Source organism: Mesoplodon bidens (genome assembly GCF_964165515.1).
Source record: "Mesoplodon bidens genome assembly, chromosome: 2".
Lineage (NCBI taxonomy): Eukaryota > Metazoa > Chordata > Mammalia > Artiodactyla > Ziphiidae > Mesoplodon > Mesoplodon bidens.
This window is the reverse complement of record NC_138177.1, coordinates 123,382,175-123,403,252: the sequence shown is the minus strand read 5'-3', so window position 1 is coordinate 123,403,252 and position 21,078 is coordinate 123,382,175.

Below are 21,078 nucleotides of genomic sequence, written 5' to 3'. Positions count from 1 at the left end.
TAGAAACTTGCTTTACACTTAATCTCACTTTCTGTGCCTGCATTAGATCTCCATCTATGGATGCTTGAATAGAAAAATAATTTTTAGAAAGGAAAAATATTTATTCATCTTATGGCTCAAGCAATTTTGGCATAGATTTCTCTCGCCTTGATTACTCTAATTGCATATGTTCCTTCAGTGTCCAAATTCTTCGATTTATTCTTTGCAATGCCTTTGTCATTGCCTTTTACATTTTCACGCTGAATAGTGAATGCTGCCAGTCCCCAAAAACTTGGTTAGGTCTATAGTAGTCCATTAATTAGATCAATACCTTTCCAAATAGTGATGAGGAAGACAAGGTTCAAGGCTTTTAGAGTCCTCCTCCAATAGTCCATTGCCCCTTGTCCATGCCACTTCCAGACTTTCTTTATTTATATATAAATATCTATATTATTCTTTCATGTGCCTGCTCATAAACCTGTCAAATTAAGTTCTAGCATTTCTATTTATATTTTTATTAATTTATTTCTATTCTAAATTTTAAAACATTTTTATAACTCAAGTCAAATACATTTTAACATGAGACAGAAAAGAAACAAATAATGAAGTAGTTAAATATAAGCCAAATTTAAACTTTGTAACCTGGCACACAAGAACTTTGCAAATTAGTCTCCAGATTACTTTACACTCTGCATGAATAAAGACTCCACTTAATATCTATGTGTCATTCCTCAAATATACTTTGCATTGTCCCAGATCTCTGCTTTGGCTGATGCCATTCCCTTCATCTAGAATGCCATTCCTTTGGCTCCATCTGTGGAATCAGTAATGATTTAGTCACTGCTCAAATGTCACTACTTTTATGAAAATCTGACTGTCATGATTAAAAATTATCCCTTCCTTCTAAGGATTCCTAAACAGCTTTCTTTGTACTTCTTACTGTAGTTCTTTTGTTATAAATCATTTTAGTATTGATATTTACAAAGCAGTTTGTCTTTGCAAAAATAAAATGCTCCAGATGAGAAGGAATTGTGTGATTTGCACAGTGTAAAAACTCAGTAGATGTTGGAATTAATAAATGGATAGAGGAATCAAAGATTCAGTAGTAGTGTTTTTTTTAAATAATTGCTTCTTACTTGAAAATACATAAACTATAATGAGAAAGCAATTTTTGGAGAAAAACCTGGGAGAATGTCCCGCAGAGAATTCAGACATTTGATTAAGTAGAATCACTGCTTATTTTCTCGAAGAAGAGAAGAGTGTTTTACCAAACACTAAGCAATAAAATACTTCTCCTTCTAAATTAAAATTCCAAATATATATTTTAAAAAAGAATGTTGAATCATACTTGGTAAATTCAAGTAGTTTTGTGGATTCTTAATGTGTATGCACAAATGTCCTAATACAGAGTTATCAGTATTTTCAAACGTTTAATCATAAGAGTTAAGGAAATGAATACATAGTTTTGTTTTGTAAATGTGAAAGTCTTGAGCATTCACAATGTTTTCATAATTTACAAATATAATCAATGATACACAATTTTTATTAAAGCTAATTTACAAAATGTTTGAATTTCCTAATTATTCCTTTTGTCTAAATTGAGATATGGCTGAAATTAGTAGAGCAATGACATTTTGTACACTTTATGAAGCATAGGCCTTTAACTTAATATAAGAACATCTTTCCTTTACTCTATTTCGAACAAATGATACTAAGTGAAACTAGAGAATCAGTAGCTCAAAACATCTATATGAATCATGTTGAAATTTCACGTGAGGTTTAATTTGCACTGATTTTCTGTTCCAATAGCCCTAGTTACTAATTCACTTATGACTAACTAAAGCATATTACTGACTGACTTGACTTATGCAAGTACAAAATTTAGAGTTTTTGCATGGCTAGAATAGACATGAATAACTTTAAGTTATTATTTAAAGTCTTTTAAAAGTCTTTAAAATTTACAGGAATGTCTCACTTTGCACTAATATACCCATTTTCACTTTGTAAACGGTTCAAATGCTTTTAGTCCCATACTGAATGTCTCTTTAGGGAAGCCCCTGTTCTCTCAAAGGCAGTATACATAATGAAATGGAAGTTTCAATGACTTTTTTCCAGAAGTGTGGAACAATTTAGTAGTCTCTAGAAAATGAATATCAATAGACAGCTTGGTAATCATATGAAACTTGTTAAAATTTGGTCACATTATAACTCCCTGCTGTTTCACCTGTAAAAGTCTCTCACATTTTTTAGAATATCTTTTCTTTTTCCTTTGAAATAGTAAAAGTCTTTGACTTTATATTACCTGTTTTAATCTTTGTATTGACTAGTTTATAAATGCTCCTAATTTATTATCATATGTAGATTACTGTTGATGGATAAAGTTTGGGAAATTTTTAAGGAATAAAACTAGGAATATTCATCATAATAAAAATACTAATATCTGATACCCAATTAGGTTAATGCCTAATTAATACCTGATAACTATTATATATTATATATTGAACATGGACTATCCATCCAGTGTTATAGTGACCGTTTTACATACATTATCTCATTTCACATTCCACATTGGTGATCACATAGGAAGGTGGCTTTTATTTTCCCTTCTCTATAGGTGAAGGAACTGAGGTTCAAGGAGGCTGAGCATCTGGACTAACTAAATGTCAATTAAATGGCAGAAATGAGAGTCAAACTCAGGTCTAGTATATTCTAAGTCAAGTGCACATGTCTAGCACACATATCATACAATTCATTCACTCAGTCATTAAAAGTTTCAGTTTCTAATATGTATCCGCTGAAAGGAAAACAGTAAAAAAACAAGGTTCATGTGTAAGTTCAGTTTGGATCAACAGAATCTTATCAGTATTTACTATAGGCTAGCATGTGAAACACTAGTAATAATTACTTAAATAGATATTTAGAAAACATGCATTAAATTCAATAGAATAAGATACTTAGGGTATATAAGAGAACAGAGGAGAGATAGGATATAGAAAGACTTAACAAAAGATGTGGATATTGAGTTGGGTTTAAAGGATACAGGAAAAGCAGATGGTGGGAGGGTTCTCCAAATAGAGTGATAGCATATGCAAAGGTACAGAGAAGAGAATGTGTGCATATAAGCACTTCATATTAATGCAGGATTTGAGATGAAGCTGGAGAAGTAGATAAGATTGCATATTGGAGAAAGTTTTGTCCAAGTCTGCACAACATACAATGCTATGGTGTACCTCAATCTTTGCTCAGATTTTCTCTTATTTGACAGTATGTCAAATCCTGTCTTGTCCAAATTGCAAATTTTTACCTATCCAAGGCTGGAGAGCCTAAGGTTTAAGATTATATACTCTAGAACTCTACTAACTGGATTCAAATACTAATGTTGCTACTATTTGTGTGACGTGGGCCAGGTTTTTTTTTTTTCCCTTTCACTTTGTTCATCTATCATATAGTGTCATTTTTGCATTAAAGTGATTAATAAATGTTAGTATTATGTTTCTTAAGACTCCAGCTACTGCATGACGCTTTCTAACTGTTTCTGTAAAATTATTGCTCATTTCCTTCTGTCTCCACTTAACATACATGTAGTAGATACTAAATAAAAGTAATTGAATAAAGGAATGGAGGTGTGGTTTTTTTAATAGTGTAAGCATTGCATATCTTGAGATTTCAAATTCTTCCAAAATCACTGAAATAAGTATGTAATCTGGGTTATCCCTCTAATAGCTTAGAAATTGTATAACATATCTCATACCATTTATATATTTATATACATACACAAATACAATAAAATAGTAAACAAAATTAGCTGTTGAACTTCTAAAAGCAGCTAAAGAATTATAATCCAGGTAGTTCCTTCACTATTTTATTTTTAACAAAAATTGACTCCAGGTCTCAAAAAAAGGATTTTCTTAAAAATAAGAAATATTAGATTTATTGCCAGAAATATTTTCCTATGGAAATATTTTCCATAGTCAAAAGTAAGAAAGCAATATCCTTCAACTAACAGAAGTAAAATTATACAGAGGAAACAATTCTGAACCAGTCAAAATCTCATTAAAATTGCATGAGGAAAATTATGTATGCCCCTTTCACAATTTTTCTTTATAGCAGAATATCAAGTAAGCCATGATTTGAGAGCAAACTTTAGTTTTTATCTTAGACCTACTTGACCTTGTAAGTGTTTCTTGATTTTAAAGGATGACATTTAATTAAAACTCCCTTGCTGAAGTAAAGTAATTATTGGTGCAGATAAAAGAGATTTACAGAAACCCAAGGCAGTGGATTGGCTAGAGAAACACGGATTTATCTTAACATCATGATGTATCATTTATAAATTGTGATATACTATCTAGCTTTGAATCATTTAAAAGCACATTGAGTTTGCTGGTTGAAGTAGCACACACAATTGTGGAAAAGGCATTTCAATTAAGCCAAAGTCAAACAGACTTCAAGAATTTTCTACCTTTATTTGTAATGCTGTACATAAAATTATTCAAGCATTACACTGAAGAATGAGAACTCAGGGAGTATGAAATCAGACCAAAGTCTCTCCTCTTAATAGATGATATCTTTCCTTCCTCATAGTTTGCTGCTTTTCAATGAGTGACATTTAGTAATATGTATGAGTAATTGCCTAGTTTACTGCTCATTACCACTTTAAAAATCCAAGGAAGTCGTAAGTACATTTTGATCCTTTAACGATAAAACAATTTTCATTATAAAGGTTAAAACAAAATAAGTGATTTTTATTTGTAATTTAAAAGCTTAGTTGTGGATTCTTTGTGATACCAAAATACTTATGATTAACCTTTCATTTATATTTGTACAGACTGTCAAAAAAAATGCAAGGACTAAAAAAGTCAATCTATTCCTTTTATACAAAAAACAATGCTTTTAGAATTCCTTACAAGATAATACTTTAGTAGCAAAAATTCTCTTAATCAAAATTACATCTGATTTATTTCCCCAGAAGTGTATAAGAGATATTTTCCATACAAATATTTATATTTAAAGATATTATGGGAAATCATGTATACATATCAACTCTATAAGTTTAACGTATGAAATACAAGATAATATTATCATTTTCCATCTTGATAATCATCTAAAATTATGTACAAAATTATTTAAAACAGTTTTGCCTTGTGTATATAAACTATACTTTTGGTGACTAATGTCAGTTCAAAGAAAAATATTGTTAACATCAATTTTTTTTTTTTACTAACTTTTACTCTAACTGACATTGTTTGATTAGTATTCACTTTAGTCTATCTTAACAGATTCTACACGTTAACATAGTACTTCATAATCATTTATTGTTGAGCCAAGATAGCAGATGTTTAGCATATTGTGTTCTGAATTGGTACCAAGTATAATTTCCTGGTCCTTGAGGTATTTAATTGATGCTTTCAGAACCTTAATGACTAAGGTGATAAACGTGTGTAAAATAACATTAGCTAATTGTACTTTTTTCTTATTTTAATAAAAAATGACGTATCAGTTTGCCTACATAGATCCTGGCTTATAATTATTGTTCAACTTGATTTCTATAGTCTCTAAATCAGAAGAGAAGCATGCATTATTAGAGTGAAACTTTGGGGATTCATGCCGTAGTCACATCATAGTATTCATCTCATACAGGATAAGCTACTGATTTTATTTCATGACTCTGGAAGGCATAACTTTGATTCCTAGAAAGGTGGCACTGAATATTAAAATAGCTTTCATTTTATATTATAAATATGACCATGAAAATAATGATGATGCTAAAGATCACATTGTGAGCTGCTCATGAAAAATAATAAGCCTTGTTACTGTGATGTCCAAATTAAAATTAAAGAAGGAAGACAGGATCCACAATTTAAGGGAAAACCTACCTCTTTTCTTAAATATATTATATATAGGTAAAGGACAGCTGAAAAAGCAAAATTGCATAATAAGGAATGCATGGTATTCAAGCTGATCCACACCCATTTTATTCATCATAAAATATAAGGCACAATATGAAATATTTCACCTAGAAAAGTCCTTTACAAATATTGATTTAATGACTACTATGTGCCAAGGAATGAGGTTCACTCAATTTCAGTTTCTCAAACTGTTAACCATATTCACATTTCAAACAACTTTTGGCAACAATATTGTCCCTTTTTGATTCCACCAAGAAGAAAAAGAAGTAAAGCATAGGAAACAAAACTTAAATTACCCTTATAATTTTTGATCATCCTTATTTTTCTTGTTTTTGTTTTGAATTAATATTTGAAATATATATATATATATATATATAGATAGATAGATAGATAGATATAGATATAGATATATTTACATATATTTTTAAAGTCTTTCAATGGAAAAAATACCTTATTTTTCTTGTTAAAAGAGGAAATCAAGACTCAAATAGATTACAAGATTAAACTAATATCATATAGAAGATTTTTATACACCATCTTTTTTTTCATAAAAGGTTTCTGGAAGCACACTGAAAAATGAGAGTAAGGTGATCGAACAGTAGGTTAAAAAGAGATCAGAGGAATAGGAAGTTATTTTAGATTAGAGAAGAGTTGTGCAAACTCACTACTCAACTAAAAACAAAAATCACTGAGAAGGAAAAGAGAGAAGATGCAGTAGAAAGAGGAAGTGTTAGAGCCTGATCCTAAAGAAAGAGATGGGCTCAAAGAAACTCCTTTGAGTGAAGATGTCCTTCATAGAAATATCAGTAGAGAGAAGGAAAAGAAAGGAAAGATAGTCATATCCAGCTAGAATAAGGGAAAATTGAGAGCATATACAGTGAAAAGAAAATGATTATATCTACAATTAAAAGACTGAGCTACCTATAGAGATTAAGGTGTTCAGGTACTATAGAAGAATGAAATAATAGGGGAATCAACTAGGAATATTAAAACTATTGCTAAGTAACATGAATGTCAATTGAGATTTGATATCTAACTTTTCAGTAGAATACATAGATGTCTTCTACCAACTTCTTTCTTCAGGAAAAAAACCCAAAACGTTGAAATAGAATACGCTCCCCCTAAAATGGACAATGATGCCAAACAACTGGCTTTCTATCTTTTAAACATTTTTACTGGACTATAACTGCTTTACAATGGTGTGTTAGTTTCTGCTTTATAACAAGGTGAATCAGCTATACATATACATATATCCCCATATTTCCTCCCTCTTGTGTCTCCCTCCCACCCTCCCTATCCCACCCTTCTAGGTGGTCACAAAGCACCGAGCTGATCTCCCTGTGCTATGTTACTGCTTCCCACTAGCTATCTGTTTTACATTTGGTAGTGTATATATGCCCATGCCACTCTCTCACTTCATCCCAGCTTACCCTCCCACCTCACTGTGTCCTCAAGTCCATTCTCTACATCTGTGTCTTTTTTCCTGTCCTGCCCCTAGGTTCTTCACAAACTTTTATTTTATTTTTCTTTTATATTCCATATATATGTGTTATATATGGTATTTCTTTTTCTCTTTCTGACTTACTTCACGTTGTATGACAGTTTCTAGGTCCATCCACCTCACTGCAATTAACTCAATTTCATTTCTTTTTATGGCTGTGTAATATTCCATTGTATATATGTTCCACATCTTCTTTATCCATTCATCTGTCGATGGACACTTAGGTTTCTACCATGTCTTGGCTATTATAAATAGAGCTGCAATGAACATTGTGGTACATGAATATTTTTGAATTATGGTTTTCTCAAGGTATATGCCCACTAGTGGGATTGCTAGGTCGTATGGTAGTTCTATATTTAGTTTTCAAGCAACCTCCATACTGTTCTCCATAGTGGCTGTATCAAATTACATTCCCATCAGCAGTGCAAGAGAGTTCCCTATTCTCCACACCCTCTCCCGCATTTGTTGTTTGTAGATTTTTTGATGATGGCCATTCTGACTGGTGTGAGGTGATATCTCATTGTAGTTTTGATTTGCATTTCTCTAATGATTAGTGATGATGAGCATCCTTTCATGTTTGTTGGCAATCTGTATATCTTCTTTGGAGAAATATCTGTTTAGATATTCTGCCCAGTTTTGGATTGGGTTGATTGTTTTTTTAATATTGAGCTGTATGAGCTGCTTGTATATTTTGGAGATTAATCCTTTGTCAGTTGCTTCATTTGCAAAGATTTTCTCCCATTCTAAGGGCTGTCTTTTCATCTTCTTTATGGTTTCCTTTGCTGTGCCAAAGCTTTTAAGTTTCATTAGGTCCCATTTGTTTTTTTATTTCCATTACTCTCGGAGGTGGGTCAAAAAGGATCTTGCTGTGATTTATGTCATAGACATAATCCAATGTTTTCCTCTAAGAGTTTTATAGTGTCTGGCCTTACATTTAGGTCTTTAATCCATTTTGAGTTTATTTTTGTGTATGGTGTTAAGGAGTGTTCTCATTTCATTCTTTACATGTAGCTGTCCAGTTTTCCCAGCACCACTTATTGAAGAGGCTGTCTTTTCTCCATTGTATATTCTTGTCACCTTTATTGAAAATAAGGTGACCATATGTGTGTGGGTTTGTCTCTGGTCTTTCTATCCTGATCCATTGATCAATATTTCTGTCTTGGGGCCAGTACCATACTGTCTTGATTACTGTAGCTTTGTAGTATACCCTTAATTCAGGCAGCCTGATTCCCCCAGCTCCATTTTTCTTTCTCAAGATTACTTTGGCTATTTAGGGTCTTTTGTGTTTCCATACAAATTGTGAATTTTTTTGTTCTAGTTTTGTGAAAAATGCCAGTGGTAGTTTGATAGCGATTGCATTGAATCTGTAGATTGCTTTGGGTAGTATAGTAATTTTTACAATGCTGATTCTTCCAATCCAAGAACACGGTATATCTCCCCATCTGTTTGTATCATCTTTACTTTCTTTTATCAGTGTCTTATAGTTTCCTTCATGTAGGCCTTTTGTCTCCTTAGGTAGGTTTATTCTTAGGTATGTTATTCTTTTTGTTGCAATGGTAAATGGGAGTGTTTCCTTAATTTCTCTTTCAGATATTTCATCATTAGTGTACAGGAAAATGCAAGAGGTTTCTGTGCATTAATTTTGTATCCTGCTACATTACCAAATTCATTGATTAGCTCTAATAGTTTTCTGGTAGCATCTTTAGGATTCTCTATGTATAGTATCATGTCATCTGCAAATAGTTACAGCTTTATTTCTTCTTTTCCTATTTGGATTCCTTTTATTTCTTTTTCTTCCCTAACCACTGTGGCTAAACCTTACAAAATTATGTTGAATAATAGTGGTGACAGTGGACAGTCTTGTCTTGTTCCTGATCTTAGAGGAAATGTTTCAATTTTTCACCATTGAGAACAATGTTGGCTGTGTTTTTTTCATATATGGCTTTTATTATGTTGAGGTAAGTTCCCTCTATGCCTACATTCTGGAGGGTTTTTATCATAAATGCGTGTTGAATTTTGTCAAAAGCTTTTTCTGCGTCTATTGAGATCATCATATGGTTTTTCTCCTTCAATTTCTTAACATGGTTTATCACATTGATTGATTTGCATATATTGAAGAATCTTTGAACTCCTGGGATAAGCCCCATTGATCATGGTATATGGTCCTTTAAATGTGCTGTTGGATTCTGTTTGCGAGTATTTTGTTGCAGATTTTTGCATCTATGTTCATCAGTGATATTGGCCTGTAGTTTTCTTTCTTTGTGACATCTTTGTCTGGTTTTGGTATCAGGGTGATGGTGGCCCTGTAGAGTGAGTTTGGGAGTGTTCCTCCCTCAGCTGTATTTTGGAAGAGTTTGAGAAGGGTAGGTGTTAGCTCTTCTCTAAACGTTTAATAGAATTCTCCTGTGAAGCCATCTGGTCCTGGGCTTTTGTTTGTTGGAAGATTTTTAATCACAGTCTCAACTTCAGCACTTGTGATTTGTCTGTTTGTGTTTTCTATTTCTTCCTGGTTCAGTCTTGGAAGGCTGTGCTTTTCTAAGATCTGTCCATTTCTTCCAGGTTGTCCATTTTATTGGCATAGAGTTGCTTCTAGTTATCTCTCATGAGCTTTTGTACTTCTGCAGTGTCAGTTGTTACGTCTCCTTTTTCATTTCTAATTCTATTGATTTGGGTTTCTCCCTTTTTTTTCTTGATGAGACTGGCTAATGGTTTATCAATTTTTTTTATCTTCTCAAAGAACATGAGACTGGTTAATGGTTTATCAATTTTGTTTATCTTCTCAAAGAACCAGCTTTTAGTTTTAGTGATCCTTGCTATTGTTTCCTTCATTTATTTTTCATTTATTTCTGATTTGATCTTTATGATTTCTTTCCTTCTGCTAACTTTGGGGACTTTTTGTTCTTCTTTCTCTTATTGCTTTATGTGTAAAGTTAGGTTGTTTATTTGAGATGTTTCTTGTTTCTTGAGGTAGGATTGTATTGGTATAAACTTCCCTCTTAGAACTGCTTATGCTGAATCCCATAGGTTTTGGGTTGTCATGTTTTTATTGTCTTTTTTTTTAGGTATTTTTTGATTTCATCTATGATTTCTTCAGTGATCTCTTGGTTATTTAGTAGTGTATTGTTTAGTCTACATGTGTTTGTATTTTTTACAGTTTTTTTTTTCCTGTAACTGATATCTAGTCTCACAGAATTGTGGTCAGAAAAGATACTTGATGCGATTTCAATTTTCTTAAATTTACCAAGGCTTGATTTGTGGCCCATGATATGATCTGTCCTGGAGAATGTTCCATGAGTACTTGAGAAGAATGTGTATTCTGTTGTTTTTGAATGGAATGTCCTATAAATATCAATTAAGTCCATCTTGTTTAATTTATAAATTAAAGCTTGTGTTTCCTTATTTATTTTCATTTTGGATGATCTGTCCATTGGTGAAAGTGGGGTTTTTAAATCCCCTACTATGATTGTGTTATTGTCAATTTCCCCTTTTATGGCTGTTAACATTTGCGTTATGTATTGTGGTGTTCCTATGTTGGGTGCATAAATATTTACAATTGTTGTATCTTCTTCCTGGTTTGATCCCTTGATCATTATGTAGTGTCCTTCTTTTTCTGTTGTAATAGTCTTTCTTTTAAAGTCTATTTTTTCTGATATTAGCATTGTTACTCCAGCTTTCTTTTGATTTCCTTTTCCATGGAATATCTTTTTCCATCCCCTCACTTTCATTCTGTTTATGTCCTTAGGTCTGAAGTGGGTCTCTTGTAGATAACATATAAATGAGTCTTATTCTTGTTTCCATTCAGCCAGTCTATGTCTTTTGGCTGGAGCATTTATTCCACTTACATTTAAGGTAGTTATTAATATGTACACTCCTATTACCATTTTCTTAATTGTTTGGGTTTTTTTATTATAGGTCTTTTCCTTCTGTTGTGTTTTTTGCATATAGAAGTTCCTTTAGCATTTGTTGTAAAGCTGGTTTAATGGTGCTGAATTCTCTTAGCTTTTGCTTCTTTGTAAAGGTTTTAATTTCTCCATCAAATCTGAATGAGATTTTTGCTGGGTTGAATAATCTTGGTTGTAGGTTCTTCCCTTTCATCACTTTAAATATGTCCTGCCACTCCCTTCTGGCTTGCAGAGTTTCTGCTGAAAGATCAGCTGTTAACCTTATGGGGATTCCGATGTATATTATTTGTTGTTTTTCCCTTGCTGCTTTTAATATTTTTCTTTGTATTTAATTTTGATATTTTGATTAATATGTGTCTTGGAGTGTTTCTCCTTGGATTTATCCTGTATGGGACTCTCTGTGCTTCCTGGATATTATTGACTATTTACTTTCCCATATTAGTGAAGTTTTCAACTATAATCTCTTCAAATATTTTCTCAGCCTCTTTCTTTTTCTCTTCTTCGTCTGGGACCTCTATAGTTCAAATGTTGGTGGGTTTAATGTTTTCCCAGAGGTTCCTGAGACTGTCTTCAATTATTTTCATTCTTTTTTCTTTATTCTGCTCTGCAGTAGTTATTTCCACTATTTTATCTTCATGCTTTGCCTCAGTTTTTCTGCTATTGATTCCTTCTAGGGAATTTTTAATTTCATTTATTGTTTTGTTCATCATTGTTTGTTTGCTCTTTATGTCTTCTAGGTCATTGTTGAGTGTTTCTTGTATTTTCTCCTCTGTGTTTCCGAGATTTTGGATCATCTTTACTATCATTACTCTTAATTATTTTTCAGGTAGACTGCCTATTTCTTCTTCATTTGTTTGGTCTGGTGGATTTTTACCTTGCTCCTTCATCTCTGTCTTCTCATTTTGCTTAACTTACTGTGTTTGGGGTCTCATTTTTGCTGGCTGCACATTTGTTGTTTCCGTTATTTTTGGTGTGTGCCCCCAGTGGCAAAGGTTAGGTCATTGGGTTATGTAGCCTTCCTGGTTGAGGAGACTGGTGCCTGTATTGTGGTGTATGAGTCTGGACCTTGCCTTTCTTGTGGGCAGGACCGCATCCAGTAGTGTGTTTTGTGGTGTCTGTTACCTTCTTATGATTTTAAGTAGCCTCTGTGCTAATGGGTCAGGTTGTGTTCCTGTCTTGCTAGTTTTTAGACATAGGGTGTCCAGCACTATAGCTAGCTGGTCAGTGATGGAGCTGGGTCTTAGCGTTCAGATGGAGAACTCTGGGAGAGCTTTCACGCTTTGATATTACGTGGTCCTGGGTGGTCTCTGGTCAACATATGTCCTGAAGTCACCTCTCCCACCTCAGAGACACAGGTCTGACACCTGGCCAGAGCACCAAGACCCTGTCAACCACAAAGCTCAGATGAAAAGGAGAAAAATGTAAGTAAATAAATAAATAATAAAATAAAATAAAGTAAGGTAAGGTAAAATAAAATAAAGTTAGTAAAATAAAAACTACAAAAATTATTAAAAATAAAAAATTAAAGAGTAATAAAAAAAGGAAAAAAAAGAAAGAAGAGATCAATGAGACCAAAAACAAATCCACCAGTGATAACAAATGCTAAAAACTATACTACAAAAAACCCACAAAGAAACGGGCAGACAGAACCATAGGAGAAATGGTAAAAGCAAAGCTATACAGACAAAATCACACAAAGAAGCATAGACCTACACACTCACAAAAAGAGAAAAAGGAAAAGAAAATCTATATATAAAAAACAAGAAAGGAGTAAGCAACCAAATCAATAAACAAATCTACCAATTATAATACACTCTAAATACTAAACTATGATAAACATAAAACCAGAAAAAATTAGATGCAGAAAGCAAACCCCAAGTCTACAGTTGCTCCCAGTGTCCACCGCCTCAATTTTGGGAAGATTCGTTGTCTGTTCAAGTATTCTGTAGATGCAGGGTACATGAATTTGATTGTGGAGATTTAATCCACTGCTCCTGAGGCTTCTGGGAGAAATTTCCCTTTCTCTTTGTTGTCTGCACAGCTCCTAGGGTTCAGCTTTGGATTTGGCCCCGCCTCTGCATGTAGGTTGCCTGAGAGCATCTGTTCTTCACTAGGACAGGATGGGGTTAAAGTAGCAGCTGATTAGGGGTCTGTGGCTCTCTCAGGCCGGGAGGAGGGATGGGTATGGAATGCGGGGTGAGCCTGTGGTGGTAGAGGCCGGCGTGACATTGCACCGACCTGAGGCACACCGTGTGTTCTCCCAAGGAAGTTGTCCCTGGATCATGGGACCCTGGCAGTGATGGGCTGTACAGGCTCCCAGGAGGGGAAGTGTGGATAGTGATCTGTGCTTGCATACAGGATTCTTGGTGGCTGCAGCAGCATTAGTGTTTCATACTCGCCTCTGGTGTCTGCACTGATAGCCACAGATCATGCCTGTCTCAGGAGCTTGTTTCAGTGGTGCTCTGAATCCTCTCTTCTTGTGTACCCTGAAACAATGGTCTTTTGCTTCTTAGGCAGTTCCAGACTTTTTCCCGGACCCCCTCCCTACTAGCTGTGGTGCACTAGCCCCCTTCAGGCTGTGTTCACACAGCCAACCCGTCCTCTCCCTGGGATCTGACCACCGAAGCCCAAGCCTCAGCTCCCAGCCCCCTCCTACCCCGGCTGGTGAACAGACAAACCTCTCAGGCTGGTGAGTGCTGGTCGTCACCGATCATCTGTGCAGGAATCTCTCTGCTTTTCCCTCTGCACCCCTGTTGCTGCGCTCTCCTCCGTGGCTCTGAAGTTTCCCCCCCGCCGCCACCACTCCCTCTCCATCTCCACCAGTGAAGGGGCTTCCTAGTGTGTGGAAACTTTTCTTCCTTCACAGCTCCCTCCCAGAGGTGCAGGTCCTGTCCCTATTCTTTTGTCTGTTTTTTTTTCTTTTTTCTTTTGCCTTCCCCAGGTACATGGTGAGTTTTTTGCCTTTTGGGAAGTCTGAGGTCTTCTGTCAGTGTTCAGTAGGTGTTCTGTAAGAGTTATTCCACATGTAGATGTATTTCTGATGTATTTGTGAGGAGGAAGGTGATCTCCACGTCTTACTCCTCCACCATCTTGAGGGTCATCAAACAATCATCTTTAATAATAGTGGCTATAAGTTATTGGTGCCACTGTAAATGAAGTGATTTCATTCACTCAAATATTTATACTGTCTCTATGAGGTAAAAAGTATTACTCTCCATTTTTAATTAAAGATGAAACTAATATTTAGAGCTACAAAATAACATGTCAAATACCACAGAGCTATCACATGTCAGAACGAGAATTTGAATCTAGAGAATCTATAAAGTTTATGTTCTTCCCACCATAGAGCACTGCCTCATGTACAAAATGTGGCTTTCAAAACCGGTAATGCTGACTCAAGGATCTGGGCCATAGGTTATCGTAGAAATTCATCAGTTGGGCAAGCAGGCTCTGCTCTCCATAATGAGTGATATAGATCTACATCAGATTAATATGCACAGGTAAACAAACACTGATGTTGCATTTTGAATCATGGAGTTTGGGGAAAAATTACTGTCTCTTCAAGGAGTAATGTTGACTCCTTAGTGGATCTGAGGTTTCTAAAGACATTAATTTTGGTAAATTTTGAAGGATTAAAATGTACTTCCTTTGGGCATTATTAATCCAACAGTGGTCTTTTAGAAAGATGAATATAGCAACCTGCTCTCTGACATGGGTGGACTCTTGACTCCTCAGAAATATATAGACTGACCTTCCAATAACTCTAACTACTTAGTGCAGAAACATAATTTGGTTTTCTCTGTGTTATGCTAGTCTGTATTAAAAGGTACAAGTTCCATTAGGTTTCTAGACCCCTACAAAAATATAGAACTCCATCTTACCATTGGGGAAGGTCTGGGGAGTAAAGTGAATGGTAGAATTCCATTATTCCATCACTGATACAGATTGTAGATGGATTTAGTGTTTCTGTCAAGTGAGAAGATTTCTAGAATTGAGAATATTAAATTTACTTTCTATAATTCAATGGAGACAATGAGAATAGAGTTCATCTTTTATCAGACACTATTGGTCAACAATGAATCAAAGGAGACCAACCCATATGATGAGATATTAGTAAATAGTGAGAAAATTTCTTCCTGGCCATTCTCAGATTCTTAAAACTGTTCTAAATGGCTCAACCTTTCAGACTTCCAATAAACTATATCTCAAAGTCTCCATGACAAAGAGGAAACAGACCTGAAAGATAATAATTACTCAACAAAAAAATGAGTACTGGTAAAATTTTTAAAATAAAAATAAAAACAAAATCAGTTCTGAACTTTTTGTTCAGATAAGAAAACATTTGAGGACTCAACAGACCAGTGCTGGGGAGGAGAATATCTAGCATCCCAAAATGAGTTTTCTGTCTTTTGGTTCCAAGGGACACTATTTCAGGCAAGAGGATCTCTATAATTATGCATCTGATGCTCCTGGTAGGGTATAAAATGAAGACTAGATTATACCATGATATAAACTGTGATAGGATGCATAGGGTGTGGGTGATAAAGCAGAGACCTGGAAGCATTAATGCTCCAGCATCAACTTTAGAGCACATAGGAGATAAAGGAAAAGCTGTAATGTCAGGCTTCACGAGGTAAGAGATGAGTGTTTTATACAGGCAAGAATCAGAAGAAGGACCTAAGCAATAGGAGTCAAAAGCTAGACAAGTAAACTAATAGCAGGCATTGGAACCCAAGCTGACTCTATAACTTCAACCCCTGTTGTTTCTGAACAAGTGAAATTGACCTCACAAAGAGGTTTTACCCCTCTGTTATAACATTCAGCACAGCTGGTAGGAATTTTTTTTTATTTATTTGAGCAGGTGAAGGAACTAGAGTACTAGAGTTTTACAGTCACATCTCAAAATATTCTGCTATTTAGATGACAGTGATTTCCAAAAGCTGGTCCTGATCTGAAACAATGTGTCTATAAGAAGGAGTGCAGATGTTTCAACTGCATTTACTCTTTAGATCCATTGCAATCACAGCAAGTCTTAGGAGACATTTTCAAGTGGAAATATACAAGCAACTCATTAATTTTTAATCCTGTCACTTTCTTCTGAGGAAGGTAGTGTAGGTATGGTAGAAAAAGCACGTTCTTTGAAATTGCCCTCTGACATGAGTTCTGGTTCTGACAATTAATAGTTTTGTGATCTTGAACTAATTACCTCTCAGAGCTTTATATAAAATTTCCTAATGTGCAAAATGGGACTCTGTCTGCATTTTTGGTATTTAACTACTGACGGCTTTAAAGTGCCATATCTCCCTCTTCATCTTCTGCCTCATGTCTGAGCAAATTGAAAAAAGAAAGACTGCTTGCTTCTCCCTTTGGTTTGGGAAGAAATGTTAAGCCATGCAGGATCAGTAACCCCAGTCCGAACCTTAACAATCATAAAAACTCCAAGCTGGTCTACTTTCCCTGCCTCTCAAGCCATTTTCAGACCTGCTTGTGATCCACCCTGCTCTCCCCAGAAAGGCTCACTGGGTGAGTAATAGACTTTTTCATATCTCCTTTGTTTGCATGCACGTGTGTGTGTAGCATCATCAGTCTTGATATCTGAACCAAATTTTGGATAGGGGAACAATTCTACTTCTGTAAGTGTGACCCCCCCAACAAGGTAATTCAATAAAACCCTGCCATAATGAAATATGATGTTCAAAAATTCTACTAACTAAAATGCAGGGTATTATAACTACCAGATTAATGATAAATAATATTTTCTCATTCAGTATGTACTATAGTATAAGACATTAAAAATAGTAAAAATTGACATACATGCAATTGATGATACACCGAGAAAGCTCCAAGAGATTATGAAACTATCAATTCTAAACTCATCTTACCCTTTCCAACAGAAAGGGAGAGGATAAGCCTTCTCCTTTTTGAAAACATGGGTTTGGCCAAGGTTGGGAGTCAACTGAGTATATTTGAATTATCACCAGAAATTTTTCTGTGGAAGTTTCCCTACTACCTATCTTTAAAGAATTCTGTGAAGATTAAAGAAGTAGTGTTTGCTCAAAACAGCATGTCAGTAAGGTGTGTTTCCTCATGTCTCCTCCCACCTCAACATTAATTGCTCATAAAATGTAGGCAATCATGAGCCTACAACTTCATAAATCTGGCTACCATAAGTGAATAAGGGAGTGGATGGCCAGATAGTTTCTATTACTGTTAAGAATAACTTCTAAATAAAGTAAATTATACAGACTTTCATTTATAGTGGCTATAACTATATGGTGCTATTACTCTATAGAGGGAATAGGAATTTAGATTTTACTAACTCTTTGAGGCTTAAGGGCATAGAGCTAATAAAAGTTCTACAGCATCTCCTTGGGGAAGGAAATACAAATTCATAAAAATTTACCCTTTGACTTTCCAAATGCCATTAGTCTCAACACTCTTTTTATAGGCCAAAGTCATGGGAATTATCAAAGCAGGGCAAAAAGAGTTAATTTTAAAAATCTGGTATATTTGTCGGAAAGCAAAAGAGTTGCCAATCTTTCCTTTCTGTAAAACCCAGTTGAATTGCCAATATACAGTATAGCAAGCACTAGCACCAGTTATATTTGATAATTATTAACACATGGATGATCTGGAAGTAGAAATACAGGTGAACTAATTCGTGAATATGAACTCATTTCATTGAACATATATTAAGCACTTCCTATATGCTGTATATTGTGATGATGATGACACCTGGTTGATGGGGGTGGTGGTGGTGAATGAAAATACATGTGAAATTTCAACTCAACTCTCAAGTGATTTAAAATTTAGAAGGAAGGGAGATTTGCTGAATAATTAATATCCTGAATAATAGAGTAAGTGCTAAATAAAGGTATACTCTAGACAAAAGAAAAGAAGAATTAGTATTTAACTGAACCTCTGAAGAGTAAATAACATGTTAAGCTAAGGAAATAATGCCAAAAAAAAGGCCTAAAATATGGATTTGAACAAGCTGCTTTGGAATGATAAAATGTGTTTGAAAGAATGTGAGAAGAGATGAAGCCCAGAAAAAGTTTGGGGTCCTTGGAATATAGAAGGCATTGAGTAACATACAAAGGAAATTTTTTGTTTGTTTGTTTTTTCCCTTTAAGGTTCTTTGGAATAACTGATGATTTTTTTTAAACTAGAACTTATTTTCTTAAGATAAATCTATAAAAGTAGTTACCATTTGTTGCGCATCTGTTAGACCCAGCATATGCTAAGGGCTTTGTCATCCTTATGGAGAAACTGTTCTTCCCTACTCCAAATGTTTCCCTTTATGTAATTTCTTTTACCCTCTTTCTCCACCTGCTCATTCACTTCTCTCAGGGAACGAGGAGATATCTGATCTGATTGGTGAATTTACAAAGAGAAACTAAGCAAATGTAGCCCAATTCCATCTCTGTCTCTGCTGTCCTAGAAGTGAGATACTCATGGGAGCGTGCATTCTTCTCTCCTCTTCCATGCCATGACTTTTACAGGAAGTGTGCTATGCTCCTATGGGGTGGGATCTCCCACTTAGTATTACTTATGAACAGATGGCTAAGTCTGTTTAATTCTGGGATCCAAATTTATGAGGCCCACATGGCCACAGATACAAGTCACACTTTACAGTATCAATGTAATAATAATAAAAGTGACATTTCAATTCCAAATCTATTAAAGATTTTGTAATTTCAAAATTGATCTTGAACATGGTATGCAAATAGGAGTATTTCCCCTTTCAATGCTCCACTACTTATTAGTCTCACAATAAATATATAACCACCTTTATATATTTGATACAAAGTATTGAACCCCTACATCTAAAATGTCATGCAATTAAATCCTTTTTACAAATTGAGAGAGAAATTTTATTATATGCATTCGAGAGACAATATTGAAGCTTAGAGTAGTTAAGTAATGTTCCAAAGATCACCTCTGAGTGGTTGAAGAAAGACTAAAATTAGGATAATCTGACTTAAAAACTAAGTTCTTTAACCATTAGCATAAATTCCTCTCTATATATGTAAAATAATGCATGTAAATAAGTATATTTTAAAAAGGTTTGGGAAACAAGAACAAGCGAGTTATATTTTAATGATATAAACTAGAGAAATAGAAACTTGAATTAGGCACTAGAAAAAGAGACTTGAAATGATAAGCTGAAAATGAAAATATAGGGGTGACAACAACTAAAATGAGAATTACTGCTATGTAATAAAGGAGACTTAGAAAAGAAATATTTCTGAGACTGATAGCCTTTATTGCTAAAGAAGATGAGTCTATAACAGAAAGAATAATGATGATGAGTTCAGCTGTGGGAATTAGTGAGTTTCAGGTATTGACCTAATATGTATTTATCAAGTAAAAACAAATATGAGTCTAGAGCTAAAATGGGCATTGTAAATCCTTACAATAATGGTTCATAAATAAACTGAAATTATTTAACTCCCTTAGAGAAAAATATAGGTAAAGAAGAATACCTATATTTTGAGGTGCATTTGTGGATGGCAGTGTGGGATACAAAGAAAACTACTGAGTAGGAATCAACAGAGAGTAAAGGAAAGAGTTGGGAGAGAAGATGCCATAGAAACGAAGGTAGAAGAAACAAGTGGTGATGTACTAAGAGGAATTGTATTATAATGGCAGCTTAATTAAGTTCTCAGAGGAATTAGGAATACTGTTCCTTTAGGATCTCAAACAATTTTGTGACTTCATTCAGACTATAGGTACTCATTTATTTATTTACTTATTCACTTAGCAAATAGTAGTGTTTTGGTTTTCTGTTCATGAGGGTTACAGGAAGATAGATTAAGTCTACCTGGGGTGGAGAATTTGGGGAAAATTTAATAGAGTAGAAAATATTCTAGTGAGGCTTTGGCAACAGAGAAGGGAATAAAAGATATTTTAGGGTCTAGAATGGCATAAGCCATTACGCAGGGTCATGAAAGTGTATATAATTTCCCAAGCATGTTGGATATTGTAGGAGTACTGGAGACATAGTAGTAGGTCATACATAGGCAGAAGCAGAATATAAAACTGGATAAGTCCTAAGGACAGATAGTGAAGAACATTTCATACCATATTACAGAGATTACTGATATAGTCAGTACCAGAAATCCTTGAATATTTTAAAATATGGAAAGATTACAATCAAATATATGTTTTAGAACAATAACTGTCAAAGCTCAAGAGAATGTATATGAGGCAGAAAGGCAGGGAGGAGATTAATTTGAAAATTGTAATGATACAGAAAAGAGATGGTGATCATCTGAATTAAGTCACTAGTACTATAGGAAGGAAAGTATAGGAAGGAAAGAAGATTATATATTTTTTTTAATTATAAAAGTAAATTGTATTTCTTGAAGGACATTTGAAATATAGAGTATATATGGAGATTTGTCAATTTGTCGATGACCTAAAGAAAACCACAATTAATATTTTGTACATTTCTTGTTGATGTGTGTGTGCATGCAAAAGTGTGTAACATATATGTTTTATATATACACACATACATATACACATCTATATATTTCATGTATATCAATATATACTATATGTGAAAAATCATCTCTGATATTTAACTTCACATTATGTCATAAATATTTCCCCATATATTGACATAATCTCCAAAACATTTGAGGTGATTCCACAGTAATAAACATCACTTGAAAACATCATAATATATCTAAACATTATTTGAAATTTAAATGTTTTCCAATTTTAAGCATTATGCAATATTGAAGATCTTGATTTACATTGACAATTGCTCAGAAATTTTATA